Here is a 19,579-nt window from a genome sequence, read left to right as displayed (position 1 = left end):
GACAATGTAATGAAAGAATAATTGTAGGGTAAAAGTGTACAAATTGGGTCTCCAGAGGTTATTGGACTAAAGCTCCCATCATTTCTCACAGCTGGCAATGCTGACCAGCATCAATGGGTGTTGTAATTCACCAACGTTTGGAGGACCACATAGAAGGAGCCTGAGATCGCTTGGGTAACTTGTAATCAGTACTGACAATTTGTCATAGAAACAACCACGAGAAGGTGACTCTGAAGTATAGTATCACACTGAACAAAACTATGTGAAATGGGGGTAAACCTCAGATTGTTACACCTTATGTGTTGATAGCAACAATATAATATGGTTGAATATTGCATTTGTTACCACATTGCCAAACAAACCTGGCTTTAAAGTAGAGATGAGGCCCTTCAGGTGTTATCAGACTACAACTCCTATAATGTTTCAGCATTAGCTATACTAGTCAGGGCTGATAGGAGCTGTAGTCGAACATCAGGAGGACGATGCATTACTCATGCCAGCTCTAACATATGATCCTCTCTGGGTTTATGGTATAGCAAGAGAAAAATAATGATTAAGAGTTTCCTCAGGATACAACCACAATGTTCAGAAGACATGTATCTTGCTTTCAGAGACAACCTCCTTAGCTCCATTTCAGAAGTCTTTTGTTCCTACATCTTTATTATATTGTGAGCATCTTATTGCCCTTGCCTTCCATTACAACATTATGGTTTGGCATTCCTTACTGAATATAAAGAAATACTACATTCTCTAGGTGCATTGATCTTATCTAGCCGTACATGAGTACATATTTACCCTACTTTTGTGTCATCTTTCTTATAACAGAAATAAGTTGCCAGTGTTAATAATATCAAAGAAAAATAAAAGAGATAATGGCATGTTTCAGTCCTTTAAAAGAGAAGGCAGAAGTTTCATGGGGTATAAGCATCCTGAAATACCATATATACTTGACTGTGGAGCATATCGTACTGCTTCTGGTGTCTGACTTACCTCTTCTGAATTTGGCTCATCTTATTGCACTGACTTTTCTCTCAAAATGGCTTCCCGTTGTCTCCAGTGCTGAATTAGGGCTTTGTAAGTCACTTTGGTGGCTCACAGGACCCAAATTCAGCACTGGAGGCAACAGGAAGCCATTTTGAGAGAAAAGACAGTGTGATAAAATCAACCTAATTTCCAAATTTGAGTCAAATTTAGAAGAGGTAAGTCGGTCACAGGAGGCAGTGCAATAAGCTCTTATAAGTCAATCTCATGTATAAATTGAGGACAGGTTCAGGGGGCAAAATTAAAGATTTTGAAGTGACCTGTGGATAAGTTGAGGGTAAAACTTAGGGTCATGTAACAAGGGATGCAAAGGACAAAGCAGAGGAAAACAATGCCAAAAGATTTTCAAAATTCCAACAGGCATAACTGTTTGTGCTCACACTAAAGGCTGGATGGATGAGAGAGCAGGAGGGGGCTAGTGATTCCAGGACAGATTATGCTCTTGCCTTTCATCAAGGAATGATTCCTTTTTAAAATAAGAGTTAAAGTATAGTACTTATATTGACCCATGGATATTGACTCGGGCTTTTTAGATCAATTCCCCCCCCCCCCTAAAATTTCTAGACTTATACTTGAGTATATACAGTAGTTCATACATAAGAAAGAGGTTCTTTGCTGCACACAGCTTTTGGTCATGCTGTCTTTCCTTATTTCAAGTATTTCTGTTGCACATTCACAGAAGAGACATCACCACATATGAATGAATGGAAGTAAAATACAGGTTCAGCCAACAAATGTTGTGTGACACATTTAGCGAATATCTGGAGTTGACTCAGTGATATCTAGAGCCAAGTCAGTGAAGCAGTGACTTTGTTCTGGGTATTAGGACCTTCCCAACTCTAAATTTTAAATGAGCTATCTACATGCAGAACCTGTTTGGGGGACAAAGCTTGGAACCTTGTATAGCTTAATTCAAATTTAGATGAAATCCTACAATGGATTTACCACTCCGCTGACACAAAAGCCACCAGCTGTCACTAGAACTGCCCCCTTCTCATCATGTTAAGAAGAACAAGAAGTGTTAAGGTCCAGTCTGGCTAAATAATTTGCCTTTGGGTTTAGTTGCTGTGCACCTACAAACTATACCAGATATTTCAAATCCTTCATGCAGTCTTCAATTTTTAATTTTGAAAATATTGGAAATATTCTCTTCAGTGAGCATGGCTTACACAAACAGCATCTTTGGCCTGGCTAAAAAGAACTGAAGAAATAGCACATTAACAAGTTTATGACTGTCTCACCAGAGAGTTAATATAAAGCCAAAGGAGATCTTTCTTGTTAAAGGGTATTGATTCTGCCTTCTCAAATGTTACTTCTGTTCTTACTATATAGCTGCTTACCAGTTCTATTCACTACAATATGCATTGTAGATTTTGTACTTCCATGGAAATAGATTTGTGTGTGTTTAATCCACACATCTTTTATAAATAAATCTTTATTTTCAAATTAAGAAAGGGATGGTTTAAGTCTCCTTGTTTATATGCAGCCCCAAAGACCTCATCTCTGGCTTTATGATGTTGTTTGTGAGCTCTAGAGATACTAATGCTAATTTGATCTTTGTTATACTCCTGGATAATCTGTTCTGTGGCTTTGTGTATTGGTGACATATAGTGTTCCGTGGTGGGTGGTGGTTCCTCTAAGTGAGGCATGTTGTATAAGTTTGTTTCTGCCATTAAAGCTTATTATCAGTTATCCTAGTCATTCAGCTGTGCTATTTCAGTCCTGGTTCATCATGTGTCTTTATATACTATATTTTGTTTCTCTGATGTAATAGGAAAGAATTGTTTCTTGGCCTTTTGGCTAAGATCCCTCTTCACCCGTATCTGGAACACAACCTGTTGCTTAAACAAACTTATTGGCTGACAATGGACGTGGGCTGCTGAAGAGGGTCCTCAGCTCACTGTCACCAAAGGGAACCCCCCAGAAGTACAAAGTTTCTCCCATAAAACAAGTCATCAGTTAGAAAGTTCATTGAAATAACTTCTAAGGGAGAAATATACCATCATGCTTTGGAGCAAGCCCGATCAGGGCAAGGTCTTTGAAGTGACATCGCAATGGGTTTCAAGCAATTACTTTATACCACATGGAGATTTCACCCAATTTTCTGATTGGCGATTTGTTTGCTGAGCCCGCCTAATTGTTGTGCCTTTCAATGGTGCCGGTAAAACTGGCAACCACGATAAACGTTGCCATTGTTGTGGCCATCCAAATGAGGCACTTCCACATGTGCTCTGTCCCCCACACTTAACAGCCTGAAAACATCAGCATGATGCTGTGATGAATCGATTGGCTAAAGCTGTCCCAGCTTCAATGGGCACCATCTCTCTAAATCGAACTGTGCCTGGGACAGATAGTCAGCTGAGACCTGACATAGTAATCACAGATGAAGATCACAAGAAGATTACTATTGTGAATGTCACCATCCCTTTTGAAAACAGGAAGTCAGCCATGAGGGAGGTCAGAGAATGTAAAAATCAAAAGTACACCCCTCTGGCTGATGTACTGAGACAAAAGGGGTATTAGGTCTTTGTCCATATATTGTTTGTTGGAGCCCTGGGTGCCTGGGATCCAGCAAATGAACCTGTGCTGAGAGTTTGCGGAGTGGGAAAGCACTATGCAAAACTCATGTGCAAGCTAATGGTGTCAGATACCATTAGATGTTCCCATGATATTTACATTGAGCATATCTCGGGCCATCATCAGTATGAGGAACTAGCTGTGGTTTTGGTAGAGAAGGAACGGTGAGGTTTCATTTTTCTTTTTCTTCCACCTCCTTCTTTTTCTCCCCCTCCTTCTCCCCCTTTTCTTCCTCTTCTTCACTTTCATTTTCCTCTCTTATAGTTCTTTTTCTCTTTTTCTTTCTTTTTATGGTTTACAACTGTTTGGATATATTAGTGATTGCCATCGGTGATTTAAAAGTAAAGGATATATATTTTGGTCTCCTTAGTATGCTTTATTTTATTTAAAATATATTTTAATAATTTAACACATCCTAGGAATGAAATTTGCTTTGTATTTAATTTCTTTATATATTACTATGTTACTATATATTTTTATTTGCAATTGCATTCTTTGGACTTGATATGTATTACTTATTGCTTTAAGTTAAACTGTATTTCAGAACATTCTCTAATAAAAGATTTAATCCGTTCTTATCAATTTAATATCTGATACATCCTCTATTTGAAGACTATATATTAAATGGATTTTTGGAGCTGTTTAGGAGCCCTGGTGGTTAAATGCCTGTACTGCAGCCACTCATTCACAAACCAGAACACATTCCCTCGGAGTGTAGTGGAGTCTCCTTCCTTGGAGGTCTTTAAGCAGATGCTGGATGGCCATCTGTCAGGGATCCTTTGATTTGGATTTCCTGCATGGCAGGGGTTTGGATTGGATGGCCCTTGTGGTCTCTTCCAACTCTATGATTCTATGATTCTATGATAAAGTTGCAAGTTCAATACCAGCCAGGGTTCAAGCTCAACTCAGGCTTGCATCCTTCTGAGGTCACTAAAATGAGTACCCAAATTGTTGGAGGCAATTAGCTTATAGTTGAAAACTGCTTAGAGACTGCTTAGTTCAGTATGAAGCAGTATATAAATTAAGCTGCTATTGCTGCTGCTATGTTATATACAATGTGACCACTTTTCCCACAACACAGCCATAAGTATTTTACTAGCAAGGACATTTTGCTGTGTTGAATTGGCTTACTCCCTAGATGTGATCTTAATTTTTTTAGAATCACAAGTGAAATAATAGCTGGCTTTGTACTTTGTAATATTTTAGTCATTGTTTGCTAATACTAGCATATCACACTGTTAGCTCCTTAGAGTTGCCTGACACCACTTTAGCTGTCATAGATCCATCCTACATAAACTTGGGGATTTTAGTTTCATGAAGTATTCAAAGTTCTGACAGAGAATCCTTTGTCACCAAACTATACACTCCATGACACTGCTGGGAAAATCCATATCAAATTTCCATAGTGTAAATATCTTATGTCTCTGAATACCAATTGATAAGGACATCAGTGGGAGAGTGTTACGATACTTAGATCCATTGTTATTGCTTTCCTATAGGCAACTGGCTGGTCAGCATGGAAGCAGAATGCTGGATTAAGTATATCTTTGATATGATCCAGCAAAGTTCTTCCTCTGTTCATGCTTTGCTTATTCCAAGTGGAGTGGGATATATTTTAAATGAATATACTGTTTATATATTGTTGTAAATGATTTTATAGGTAGGAATGCCTTCCTCATGTGAGTGTGGAGCCTGCCTCAGGGAATGGGCAAACCTTACAAATGAAAATTCACAACTTTTTAAAAAATGTTGTATTTATTTATTGTTATTTATTCCTTTTCTGTGCTGACTTTCTCCCAATGTGTGACAGAAATCTAAAACAAGATCAGCTAACAACCTGACAATACAAATGGAAACACAATTAAAAACATCACATTGAAACCGTCAAAAATTTGAAGTAACAGACATGCCCCATAAAAAGGTTCTCTGCAAGTATTCTTTAAAAGCCTGTTTGAACAAACAGCTCTTTACCTCCTGGTGTAAGGAGAGTGACACGATGAGTCCCACTCACCCCACTCTTTTATTCATGTGACAGCACAATGAGGTTTACTATCCCACCGCTACCACCATCTGTGACAGTCAATTTACATTATTTGTGAACACCAACTTATGGGTGTAAAACTGTTTCCCCATTTGTAAATGTCAGTAGCGTGGTAAATTACTCAAGTGTTAAACAAGCCTCTATTTGAAACAGGAATGAAACTTTATTTACAAGAAGGTTTAAACATTCTCTCCAGCAATTAACATATTTATAACCCGGCCCCCTCAGGACAGACAGACTCTTTGCGCTGGCCTTGGCCCAAACTAGGGGTGCAAGGGGACTGAGCATTTACACTGCATTGAGCAGCCTTTAAATCTTCTCACTCACACTGCAACTCATTTCTTACAGATGTCATCAAGTTCTCCATGTAGGTTATCATGATCTCTGGTTTTGCTTTCTCCACTGGATTTTCTTTCTTGGTTGGTTGATGTCTTTTGTTGTCCAACTACTGCCTCTCTGTCTTTCTGTCATCACAGGTATGCTGGAAAGCTATGTCTAGAGATGTTAGCAGGTCTTTTGTATACATGACAACATGATCTAGATATTCCTTTTCCATTTTTACAAGACACTTGCTTAAAGTATAATTCTGTGATTCATATGTTTCTTCTGAGCTCAATTGTTGTTCAACCTCTTTTTGTGTCATCTTTACTCTGAAAATTTTCATACCAGCTCTAAAGCACTGGTAAATCATCTCTCAAATGTTGAGGAAGCATGCGTGTGTGAAAGCCTGACATGCGACCTTATCATCAGGGAATCGTCGGCTCTTTCTAGCATCACTGAATCGTTCCAGGAGAGGACATTTCCTCTGAACAGAAAGTAGCATAGGGTGAATTCCAGAACTGGTGCTAAGACCAAAGTGCCTAGTTGCAGATTCTGGTAGGTAAAGGGCTTTTGCTAGGCCCTGTGGTATATATGATACTTCAGTCCCCTACACTATGTAGCATTGCCTTTTACATTGGAGCAGGGAAAGTTGAATGTGACAATGGCTTACACTACTGTAGAAACAATGCAGTTTGACACCATTTTGCCAGGGCTCCATCCTACAGAATCTTGGGCTTTGTAGTTTTGTGGAGCGGCAACAATCTGGCAGAGAAGGCTAAAGATCTCGTTGTTTGTTGTTGTTGTGTCTTCAAGTTGTTTCTGACATGGTGACGATGTCTCCTAAGGCGATCCTATCACAGGTTTTTCTTGGCAAGATTGGTTCAGAGCAAGGTTTGCCATTGCCATCCTCTGAGGCTGAGAGTGTTTGACTTGCCCAAGATCACCCAGTGAGTTTCCATGGCCAAGCTGAGATTCAAACCCTGGTGTCCACAGACACAATCCAATGTTCAAACCATTACACCACACTGAAAAAACTACAAATCCTAAGATTCCATAGGATGAAGCTATAGCACACTCTCTCCAGCAATTAACGTATTTATAACCAGGCCCCTCAGGACAGACAGACTCTTTGCACCAGCCTCGGCCCGAACTAGGGGTGCACGGGGGCTGAGCATTTACACTGCGTTGAGAAGCCTTTAAATCTTCTCACTCACTCACTCACACTTAAAGTGGAATCAGACTGCATTATTTCTACAGTGAAGGTGGATCCAATTGTCACAAACATGTTTCTTTTTATCCTTTCTGCCAATCTTTATAAAGGGGTGCAGAGCAAAGAATAGAGGAACATAGAGAGTAAGAAAGCCAACACTATTTCTCCTTTTCCCTTCGTCAGTTGAGCACAAGGGAGAGAGTGTGGGGAGAGATAGAGAGTAAGAGAGAAGAGAACTTATTCAAAGCATCTCACTGAAAGCAAACTCCAAAAGCGGAATACACTCTTGCCCCAGCAAGCAATGTTTCCAACAGTCCGAAAACCACCGCTGCCAACCATGTGATGATCCCTGAGGGCAAAGCCCTGTGCGTGACTATTACTCTCAGGGGATCCCTTTACAAAAAGAACTTTTCACTGCCACCACCCAGTGAATGAATTATAATTATATTTTTATTGTAGCTCCACAGCTACCCCTTCCTCACACACACTGGGACTTGTGAGGAATAGAGAGAGAGAGATCTAGTTTCCTTTCTTGCCAACCCAGAACAACCAGTAGCCGAGCCTAGGCACGTGTATAGGAGCATAGAGATAGCAGATGCTTTTTAAGAAAGAAGTTTATTTTAAAAAGGGATAGAATAGGATAGAGAGAATTTATATCACTCTTGCAAAGCCTCCTTGCCTTGCAGGTCAAAGAACATAGTTACAGAGTTCATTCCAGACAAGCCATTGTTGAAAATAACAAAAGGCCTAAACGCACTAGCTAACACATTCCTAACTACTCACGGAAGATGGGATTTGTAGTCCTTTTGAGTTCTTGGAATCAGGGAGCTGGCTCCTTGCCAACTCTACCTGCATTCCTGAGTCTGTGTCCCCCAGACTCCAAGAGACATCATCTGGTTCCCCCTCAGGAGAGGATCAAGGGAGTGACAAAGGAGCGCATGGCCTCAAAGGGCCTTTTAAAGATTTCCCATAGAAAGTTCTTGAATCTCGCGGTCCTACTCTCTGATTGGTCAGTTAGACCTTACATCAGCTATGATGCCACAGCTCATTAGCATGTGATGTCATCTCTCATTAGCATGTTCCTCCTCCCAGATTAACCCCTTATGGTTCAGAAGAAGTTCCCAGATGACTGAAGGACCAGTCATCACAGGTGCTTATTTTGCAAGTACCTCTAATCAAATGTTCATAACGGTCGCAGGCAGAAGTGTTAAACATGGTCTACTATGACTAAGACAATAAGTCAAACTTCACAGTGCTCTTCTGAACCCTGACCGTAATCCCATATTTTCTAAACTTCAATGAAATTGCTTCCAGCATCTGTTATGAATAGAGAATAGAGGAAAGGGAAGCCAAATTGTGACAAACACAGCGATTAAGTTTACAAAGAATATCATTCAGCTATCCTTAAGAATTAAATAAATAAATCAAAACCTTCCAATATTTTTGCTTCATAATATTTTGTTTGGGGTTAAAAGGGACTGCTCAGAACAACTGAGAGACACTGTATTTGAAGTGGCACGTTTTCAGAAACAGAAGGCTAAGATGAGATTGTACACAATGCAGACAGACACTTACCTTTGTATCTGTACATACAAATCTAGTGTTTGCATATGAAATCACTCCATATGTACATTTTTAAAGGAAGAAATTGGCCTCCAGATCATGTGTATAAAGTCGTCTTTCCCTTGTAACTAGCACAATTATTCAGATTTGCACATGCCATTGTAAAGAAACATTTTCAGATTAATAGTTTAAAAACAAGTTATATGGCATTGCAATTGGACTATATAAAAGGAAAGCATTGTGAACGAGAGGTCATGAAAATATTCTCTGTTAATACATTATCAGAAAAGTAGAACTTTGCTTGGCATGTGAAAGGTGCAAATGCTAAGCTCTTCAGTTGCAAACCTATGCAATCCTACTTGACAGGAAGCCCCTTTGAATTCTAAACAGCATATAAGTACACTCTCATAGGACTATGCTGTTCGTATGTTCAAGCCCAAATTAAATTAATTTCCAAGCTTCCATGCAAAAACTAGAGGTTGTTTTTGTTTCTCTGCAGGAGGGAAGGCAGTGTTCACTCAGGGATCCCTACAAGGAACATAACAGGTAAGCACTTCCCTCAATCTTTATCACATTTATTTTGAATTAACTCAGACATACTTCATGGTTTTCAACCCTGAGATGAAAAAATCTTGAATTATTGATTGAACAATCTGAGGCTTCTTCTTCTTCTTCTTCTTCTTCTTCTTCTTCTTCTTCTTCTTCTTCTTCTTCTTCTTCACAGGCTTAGAGAAAAGGTTCTCCCCACCACTGCCACACCTATGCTAGGGGTAGTCCAACTGTTAGGCAAAATGAGTTATCCATCTAACACTGCAGAAACCAGGAATGAGGGAGAAGTGGTGTGGTACCAACAGGCAGAGTTTCTGGGGGAGCTGATGTGCACTTTCTAAACTAACACGGTTCTCCAGGAAATGGAAGAATGGTGTCATCTCACCAGTGTGGAAGTGAGGTTCACTTTTTGCTCTGGTCAAGGTCAGAATACAGGGAAATCTTTGGTCAAGGTAGCCAAATGCCTTGGGCTCACATGGCCTTTCCCTCTTTTTCCCTGTCAAATGATAATGGAAGGACCAGGGACAACAGGATAGGTGATGGATTGGCCCTTCCTTTCCTCCTTCTTTATTGTCCTGGAACATTCAAAACAATAAAAACTTAATATTTAAAAGGATTAAGAACACTTTAATGTTCACCAGAACTAGTCCAAGACATTTCATAGTCTGTCATGAGTAACAAGATGGTGTCCTTTTCCATTGCATATACAAAAACAGATTGGATGGGCAGTTGAAACCTTCTTTGGTGCTGAGTATGGAACAGGCTCCTTCACTGAACCTGAAGGTCATGGAAAGCTTGTGAGACAAAGAACAGGCTGTGTGGCATGCACTTCTCTCCTTCAACAGCCTCTAGCCAACTCCCAGTACCTACTGACTGAGAAGACCACCTCACTTTGTCCTATGGTAAGGGCAGCTGTGCCATTCATGGCAAGTTATAAGCTTCCTTATAAACCGTAATCATTGCATTAAAGTAGCACCCCTCCCCCCCCCCCCCCGCCGCACCATTACCTTTCCTTTCCTATTTTGCAAATATGCAGCTTCAACATTAAAAGCAAGAGTTAGGGAAAGTTATTTTTTAGACTACGACTCCTGTAATCACCCAGCCCATATGAAAAATGGTTAGGTGAACTTATAACCTATGCAAATTTATATAAATTTAAATTTATCTTAGGAAAGCCATTCACTAGAGAGAAGTCATTGATTGCGTGGATGGGAGATTTGTTCATGCAAAATAAAGCAGAATGTGGTCCATGATCAAAATTGTTTCTTTTTTTGTTATCCTCCCAAATGCCTGGGAACTGTTCAGCAGTGTCTCCGCCTTATACTACAAAATCTTGTTTACTTTCAATAAGCTTTTGAGAAACTGAACCAATGGTCACACTTGCTGTTATGTGCTATTGAAAGTCTTTCCCCAAGCATGTTAAATGTTTTTCTATAGCAGTAGACTGCATTTTAAAAATTGTTTATCCTTGAAAGTACTTGATCCAATTTTATGCCCATAGCAGCAATTGCTGCTTTAGTTTCAACTCATCACAGTAAAGTTTTCCCCTAGCCTATGTTATAAAGTAGTTCAGTGCTTGCAGAAGCAAGCAGGAGTGTTTGAAATATCAGCATTTTATCTTCCATGACCAATCCTGCCAGGTTTTCTAAGTATCAAGTGTTCAAATAGATAAATTAGCATTTTTTTAAAAAAAAATTAAATCATCCTTACCTTATAATTTTAAGTTCCAGTATTTGGACCAAAATTATACCAGAAGAATCACAGTTTAAAATATAAATATATATATGTTCATGTTTTCCCAGGCTGACATATATATATATTGTTCAGGACTAAGTTTATTGTCTGACACTGGAGACAAAAGAAACAATCATCATCAGTGTGATTCTAGTCTACATGAAAAGGAACATACTGTCTAAATCGAGGGAAGCAATACTGCCATTCTATTCTGCTTTAGTCAGGCCTCACCTGGAATACTGTGTCCAGTTCTGGGCACCACAATTCAAGAAGTTTATTAACAAGCTGGAATGTATCAGAGGAAGGACACCGAAATGGTAAATCATCTACAGCCAAGCCCTATGAAGAGTGACTTAGGGAGCTGGGCATGTGTAGCCTGGAAAAGAGAAGGTTAAGAAGTGATATGATCACTTTCTTTAAATATTTGAAAGTATTTCATATTGAAGAAGGAGCAAACTTGTTTTCTGATGCTCCAGAGACTATGACATAGAGCAATGCATTCAAACTAAGAGAAAAGGAAGCCCACCTAAACATTAGGAAGAACTTCCTGTCAATAAGAGCTGTTCAACAGCACAACACACTCCCTCAGATAGTGGTGGTTTCTCTTTCTTTCAAAGGTTTTAAAGAGAGGTTGGATGGCCATCTGTTGAGAGTTCTTTGGTTATGTTTTCCCACATGGCAAGGGGTTGGACAGAATAGCCCTTTTAGTCTCTGCTGACTTTATGATTCTGGACATAACCACTACCTTCGTTACTATTGCTACCACCATATTTTTTTATTAAAACATTAAATGTGTATTTAATTAGCAATAAATGAGAAAGATTCATTTTATAAAACTAGACATTGACTGTAACTTTTGATGATTTTTTAATAATAATAATATAGGTCTTTCACAATGAAAAATATTTGCTCTCTTTATGTGCTTTCACATTGACTCTGCCTTTTGGCAACCTTCTGAGAGCTTTTTTTGTTTTTTTGTAAGGTTTTGTAAAAGAAAGTTTGCAGTTGCCCTCCTTTAAGGCTGAGAAAATTTGACTTGCCTAGGGTCACCCACTCAATTTCCATAGCTCAACAGAGATTTAAACCCTGGTTTCCCAAAATCCTAGTCCACCATTCAAAATTCTGTACCACACTAGTTATCTAATCAAAATATATAAAAGTTAAAAACCACCCCCCTTCCCCAAGAACAAATTGTAGGAGCAACACATTGGCCTAAGGTTGATACAACTGGTAGGTCAGTGTGAGTATACCTACACACACACACACACACACACACACACACACACACACACACACACGGTGGTCCCTTGGTATCTGATGGTGTTTGGTTCTCAGAGGCCCCATGGATACCAAAATCTGTACATGCTCCAGTCCAATTAAATACAATGGCATAGTAAAATGGTGTCCCTTATATAAAATGGCAAAATCAAGGTTTGCTTTTGGAATTTGTATTGTTTTTGAGCATTTCCAAGCCACGGATGGTTGAATCAGTGAATAAATATATATATATATGAATACAGAGGGCTGACTGTATATTCAGGGCCTTAAATGTCTTTATTTGTATTACTTATGGGGACGTTCATCTTAACCTGCACCACCTCCAAAGATTTCACCAGTAATTCTGTAATATATCTGCAAACTTTTTTCACGTTCAGGCTTCCTAAGATAGTGTTTCTTTATTTGAAAATGTGCTGATAATATTAGTCAGTCAAATCCTGTGCAATCCTTTACTTGGAAGTAAGCTCCATGATATTTAGTGGAGCTTAATCCCAAATAAATGTGAACAGGACAGTTGTTATAATTTTCTTAACACTGGGACTCCTTCCAGTAATAAGGAAACAAAATCTACAACCAACTTCATCTGGGAGCACCAGAATTAAAAGTCCAATTAATGCATGTCCCCAGATGCCATTCACTTCCAGGGTGGGGAGGAAGTAGGATAAGCACTGTGTTTGAAGACATTTTTGTTATGGACACAAAATTCACCCCTCAGCTTTCATATTGATAATTAAACAATGCTTGGCAAAGAAACTACAAAGGAATGCCATATGTCTCTGCTTAAAGAGCATATAGCCATAAGGTGCAGTTTTTATGTCTGGAGATCAAAGGAGTATTACACCCATTACTGCCCTAGAGGCCCTAAATATTTCCAGGGATTATTTACTGAAGTCCTACCACAGACTGCTCCATCCCTTTTCAACTTTCATCTTGGGAACAGACAAGTCAGGAACAACAAACAGGAGAGACTGGAGTGTACTTGGAAGGCCACAATAGCTGATGTGTTATGGCTGGCTTGGCAAGTTAACAAGTTTTTCAGGAACATGCTCAAATGGAAACCCATTAGGATGTCCCAGGACAGGAAGGCCAGAACACAGTTTCACTAATATTCAGTTAGATTAGACAATATTTCTATTGTAATGTTGTTGTTGTATGTCTTCAAGTCATTTCTGATTTATGGTGAACCCATATCATAGGGTTTTCTTGGCAATATTTATTCAGGGTGGATTGTCTTTGCCTTCCTCTAAGGTTGAGAATTTGACTTGTCCAAGATCACCCAGTGGATTTCCATGGCTGAGCAGGGATTTGAACCCTGTTCTCCGAAGTCCTATTCCAATGCTCAAACCACTATACCACATTGGCTACCATTCATAACATGTAGTCACCAAACTCTTACCCTTATTCTATGAGACAATCCATTTGCTTTAGTAACAATGGACATAAATGTCTAGTGAATCAGAATTTATGGTTGCTCAAGAAGGTGCAGAAGAACTAGAATTGTTGAGAAAATCTTGGAGTCAAGATGAGAGAAGGGCATCTATATCTCTACTTATCTCCATCTCCTTCTACTACATTCTCCACAGTGAGGACTGTGGTTGGTTATAAGAAACATAGTTGCAATAGTTTTATTGGCTACTACTTTGTATTGGACACAATTCAAAGTGATGGTCTTATGACCTGTAAGTTCCTATCTCACAGATTGTATTTCAGTATATGAACGTGCCTGCCTGAGTTTTAAGATCCTGGGGAGAAGACTTCCTCTTCAGTCTACTACTGTCATAATCATGGCTGGTGAGGATACATGAAAGGGGTTCCTTAGCATCTGCTCTGAGAAATCTGTGGAAATCTGGCAGAGGAGGCTTGGCTTGCTCTACTTACCTTTTGCCAGTAGGCAAAGACCTTTTCATTTAGGCTGGCTTTTGGCAATCAATTGCTTGTTACCAAAGGGCCTTTTAATGGAGTCTGCATGCTGCACTTTATTCTGATGGTGTTAAAACTATTTAAATTATTCTCATAGGTTTACAACTATTTGTATTTAATGTGAGTTTTAATGGTTTTGTTTATTTAATTAAAAATCCTTTTAAATATAATCCTTGTATTTAGGCTGCACTTCATTTTAAGCAGTGGTGTGAGCCACCTTGGGCCTATTCTGGTAGAAAGGCAGGATATAAATGAAATAAAATAACCCAAAACAATAGGTTAAAAAGACTGAGGTGGAGTTCAGCAATGCCATCTGGGAGGCACAAACAGATGAGAGTGTAACTGACCAGGAAGAGGCAAAACTAAAGAAAACTGAAGCCCTGTAGTGATGATGGCATTTATATTATTATAAAGTGTTCTAACCTTTGCTATAAATAAAACATTAAAGCTAAGTAATGTCTGTTATAGACATTAAATTGACTGATGCTGAGTGTCTTTTGTCCTTTTACTTTCTCTGTCCTTCAGTTCTAGTTTGATCCTTCCATTCTTATAATCTTTAATATTGTTATGATACTCATGATATTCTCTCTCCTTGTTGCTAAATGTTTAATGAATCTCTTTAAGAATAAATATGTTAGAGCTTCAGAATGTGGAAGCTATGCTAAGTGGCTCACCACCCAAGCACCTGGCTCAGCAAGAAATCAACCACCCATGGATGCCTTTTCATTTGTTTGTCGTCTTTCACAGTTCCAGTCCATTCGGAAGTACTGAACAACCTGGGATTTTAAAAGCTCATTACATGATTTCTTTGCAACAGGCTGCTTAGGAACACTGATGAATTTGAATATTTAAGTTTGCCACTGTGAGTATGCCACTATTGTTCTAACTTGAAAACACAACATGCTTTTTCAAACTTCCTTTGAATGTAGTGTGTACTCTGGACTAGACATGAGTCACTGGCTGACTTCTAGCAAACACTATGCTCACACTCTAGAAGGGATCAGGGCATGAAATGTTTTACATTAAAACCCAATACAGTACAATGCAGTTGATGCTCCCTAGTGGTGAAGAGGTATGGAGTGATAGCATGCAGTACATCACAAAGACATGGCTGGAGGGGGGAGGTCAGAATATTTATTTATTTATTTGGTTACAGCAACAAAGTCCTCATGTTGCAAAGGGAATGGAAGGCAGGCGTGGCAGGCTATGGGATTCATGTGAGTGCAAACCACTATGTGGTAGCTTGCCATTTGGGAGTAAAGGAAGTTCAATGGTGCCTGAGCGGGACATGTTTCTGAAAGTCTTCACCTCTAAGATGACTTCATGGGATGCCCACATCTGGGGAAGGGGTATCCATTTCCCCTAAAAATGGATCAAGCTCACCAACAAAGTTATGACAGGCATAAATTGGAAACATAGCAAAAATTAATAATCTGAGAACAAAGAACACAATAGCCCATAGGTCAGCCTGGACATGGATTTCTGTAAAAGGTGTTTTCTTTTTAAAAAAATAAATCAACTAGGAGAACTAATGATGATGATCAAGATGATCTAGGATCTTAGATGCAATTCATAGTCAGGAAGATTGCTTCTGCTTCCTTGTGCTATCTAGGAAGAACCTCATATAGACCTTGTTATCCCCGTTATAAATGGGCATAAAATAATTAAAGGAAGAGTGAAGGAAGATATATGTAAACAGAAAAAATGATATACAAAATATGTCCATTTAACTCATATTTCTGAGCTCTGTTGAAAAACATAATGTTTGGGTAAAGCTGGAGGCTTGTATTTCTAACAAATAATCTTCCCTGCCTCCATATTCTCTAATTTTGTTCTCTACTGAAACAGCACCGTGCAAAGTGATTTGGGCTGATTAAGAAAGCTGAATGCAGGCACAAACAAGGAAAAGCCTGATTATATATCCAACACAACCAGAGGAGGAAAGCACCAAGATGTGAGGTAAAGGGAGTAGAAAGTAAGTGGAGTTTGTTCATGGAGAGGGAACTGAGTTACCTAGCAGAAATTCTCAGTCTCCCACATCCATAAGAAACTTATGTGGGCAACTGTGGATGAGATGAAGTGGAGGAATGTATGACCACAAAATGTATATTTCCTGTGCCAGCCTAGATCACTACATATTTTGGTGGGGTGATGACACTGGAAGACATTTCAGCACATCACTTTAACTCTGAACCTTGGGGATGCCATTAGGGGATCTATTATGGTTCCTTGAAAGCTAAAGCAGGCTGTGACTGTCTACAGAAGGGTGCCTTGGTTAGACTTAGCTGTATGGTTCTCTGCTCTGCTTCGTCTCTTAATCAGAGTGCCTTCCACTGCCAGCACCATGCAGTTTTTCAGTGTTTCCATGTCCAAAACTTTGACCACCTAACACTTCTTCTTTAACTGTCTCTTCTTTAGAAAATATATTCAGGCATAGCCATGTTGACCATATAGCAAGGTACAGTAACATCCAAAATCCACAAAACAGTGATACCTTTATTGGAACAAATAAAATGCACAATATACATGTTGCAAGCTTTTGAAGCTCCACTTATGAGATCCAGTTTATCATCATCCTTTGTGAGGCTACAAAGGCAGAGAAAGCTGAATTTATTAGGCAGAGAACACTGAATTTTTCAAATGAAGTTTTTTTTTACACTGCTAATGGAATTTAAATTTTATTTAAAATTTAAACTTTATTTCCTGGACTTGAAGAATTTCCTAGTACACATACGGCCAGAGGAAGAGGGGCCTGCCTTCATGAATACCCATCCAGAATATCTGTACTGAGAACAACAATAACATCTTGACAAAATACAGGTCTATGACTAATATTTCCATTTTTCTTCCCCTGTATAGTTCTTAACACCTTTGCTTGATGCCTCATTTCGGGCAGATTCAGGCAGAGAGATGGACAGATTTTCCAAATATGACCCAGGATTACTTTAAAATTCTAGTTTATTTCTTCTATGACATTTCACGTTTTCCTATTCATATAATGTTTGGATCAACATTGTTTATACTAGTATACTTTTCCTCACGCTACTTCTTTTCCTATGCATTCATTATTGCTACTATATAGAATAATATTAGCAGCTTTCCCAATTATCTGATTTTTCTCCTTTTTAAGATTATTATCCATGCATGCTGCCTTGCACCATGTTGGAAAAACAGTCTGCCTTAATTGCTTCCTCATCTTTGCTTTTACCATTTTTATGGAAGCAAGATTCATTTTATCCATAGCTCCTGCTGCTTATTTGTTGATGTGAGTCTTGGGATGCTCTTCAGTTTACTATTCTAGTGGAAAGCAGCTTTTGGCATTTTTATCTTGTCAGGCAATAATCACCCCTGTGCTGCCTGGCTATTATATGTATTTGCCAACTGAAAGATGTTAAGCATATGCTCTAGCATCTTTAGACAATGGTTAAGGCAAATATAAATAGAACAGCAGCAATCAGGCTTCTTTTCTACAGAGTTTGTTTCAGTTTGGCAAATTCTCAGTAGTCATTTGAAACTGGCAGTTACACCTTTACGTGAACAAGAAAGGAGACCAGTCATTATTTTTGCCAGAATATAATTTAAGCCCCAGGGTCTGTTTTAATCTTGGATACAACTTTGGAACATCATATACATCAGTGTTAGATAAGCTCTGGAGAGCCAGAAGTCCATTTTACACCCCCAAGACCCAACGGAAGTCACACTAGTCTTGAAAAGGTTTATAAAATACAATTCCTCACCACCATAGAGACACAACAAGAACTACAACCACATATACACATAGAACTGAAAATGTGAAACCAAAATTGTACAGATAGCAAAGTTTGGGGTCTAACAATTTTGTACAAATCTCTACAAGTGTATTAAAGCAGTTTTAATTTGCCCTAAATGATTAAATTAATATGCTTGCAGAGTACTTAAATTATTTATTTTTTATTCTTGCCCCCAAATTGTCTTAAACTGATTTTATTGTATGCTAGTCTCATGATATAGGGTGGGATAGAAATGTTTATATCAGTCAATGAATCAGGAGAACTGTGGAAACAAAATGCTTGCACTAAGCATTCTGCTAACAGTGATAGAACCCACATGCACCTCAGACCAAGAAAGGAGACTGGATTGTGGCTTTAACCACTTAGAATGTGAGGAAGGTGGGGATCAGAGCCAGGAAGGTTAATGGCAAGATAGGGAAAGCCACAAAGCAGGGATCCTGTAATGCAATATTACTAATTCCCAAAGCAGCAACCTCTGCTGAGTTCTCGTTCAATCTGTAGTTGCGCAAGTCTGAGAGCGGATGAGGGCAGCAGAAGAAATATGCAGGAAGAAAATAGTCTATAACACTTACTCAACAGGAGCCAGCTGCATGCAGTTAAAAATATTTCAAAGCAGCACTGAGATTTTCTACTGAAGAACAGGGGGAAATGACTAGGCCTTGAGAGTCAGGCCAGGTTTTAATATCTAAATAACTGAATGTCTGTCCTTTTTATCAACTCTAGCCAGACCTCTCTGACCCTATAAGAGGTATCTCAGGAAGGTCCAGTAGGCATTTTTTTCCTTATTCCTGTCAGAAGCACCAGTCTACCTCTTGGTTTGAAATATGGGTGGTGGTATTGTTGTTGTTGTTGTTGTTGTTATTATTATTATTATTATTATTATTAGATAGTGTGTGTGTAAATCTTTTTCAAAATGTAAATTATTCCAGTATCAATATACTTATATTCTCCTGCATTTTTAAAATGACAACTAGTATACTCTTGTGCAGGGCAATAATTGATCTGGGAAGAGAAAAACTGATGTAGATCAGGCAGGAAAGGGTTCAGTCCTCACACGACATTGACTTCTCCTGGAAAAATGTATTCTGCTCCCTCCTTGAAGTTTTAAAACAAACAAACAAACAAACAAACAATGTTTGTTTGACTATGTCTAGAATGTTTCCACTTGTAATATCCATGAACAATTGCAACCTGAGTTTTCTGCACACAAAAAAAAGAACAAGGTGTTCCAGGTGATATGGGAGTTATATCTTTATTATCAAGTTGTACATTAAGGCCACACTGGTGTGCTTTTATTGTATCATGGAGAAACATCATATGGATCAAACACTGGTTCATGCTGTACCTTGTATTGTATTGATGGATGTTAAGGTGTTAGTGAGGGCAGGAGGAGTAGGTTGTTTATATCACAGGTTAGTAGCTTGTAGCATTTACAGTAGATGTTTTTAAAAATGTAACTAAAAGGTAATATGTAGTTACTTTTAAAGCTGGGACAGTTCCTTTTACTGTTGTAACATGGACTGGAACTGTAGTTAATTAAGTGCTTCTGTTTTTTAATATTGCCAGTAAATGTAC

General features: G+C 38.7%; 1 long non-coding RNA gene across 1 annotated transcript; it reads left to right on the top strand.

Annotated features, from left to right (window-relative positions):
* The first annotated feature begins 10,099 nt into the window (after positions 1–10,099).
* LOC149319694 (uncharacterized) lies at positions 10,100–16,171 on the top strand. Its single transcript, XR_016279893.1, has 3 exons — positions 10,100–10,204; positions 14,982–15,096; positions 16,083–16,171. It is a non-coding gene; the product is annotated as an uncharacterized LOC149319694 (long non-coding RNA).
* Positions 16,172–19,579: the final 3,408 nt, after the last annotated feature.

This window comes from Sceloporus occidentalis, unplaced genomic scaffold (assembly GCF_023333645.1).
Source record: "Sceloporus occidentalis isolate IW3139 unplaced genomic scaffold, rSceOcc1.0.p SCAF_2, whole genome shotgun sequence".
Taxonomy (NCBI): Eukaryota; Metazoa; Chordata; class Lepidosauria; order Squamata; family Phrynosomatidae; genus Sceloporus; species Sceloporus occidentalis.
This window is presented reverse-complemented; position numbering and strand designations above follow the sequence as displayed.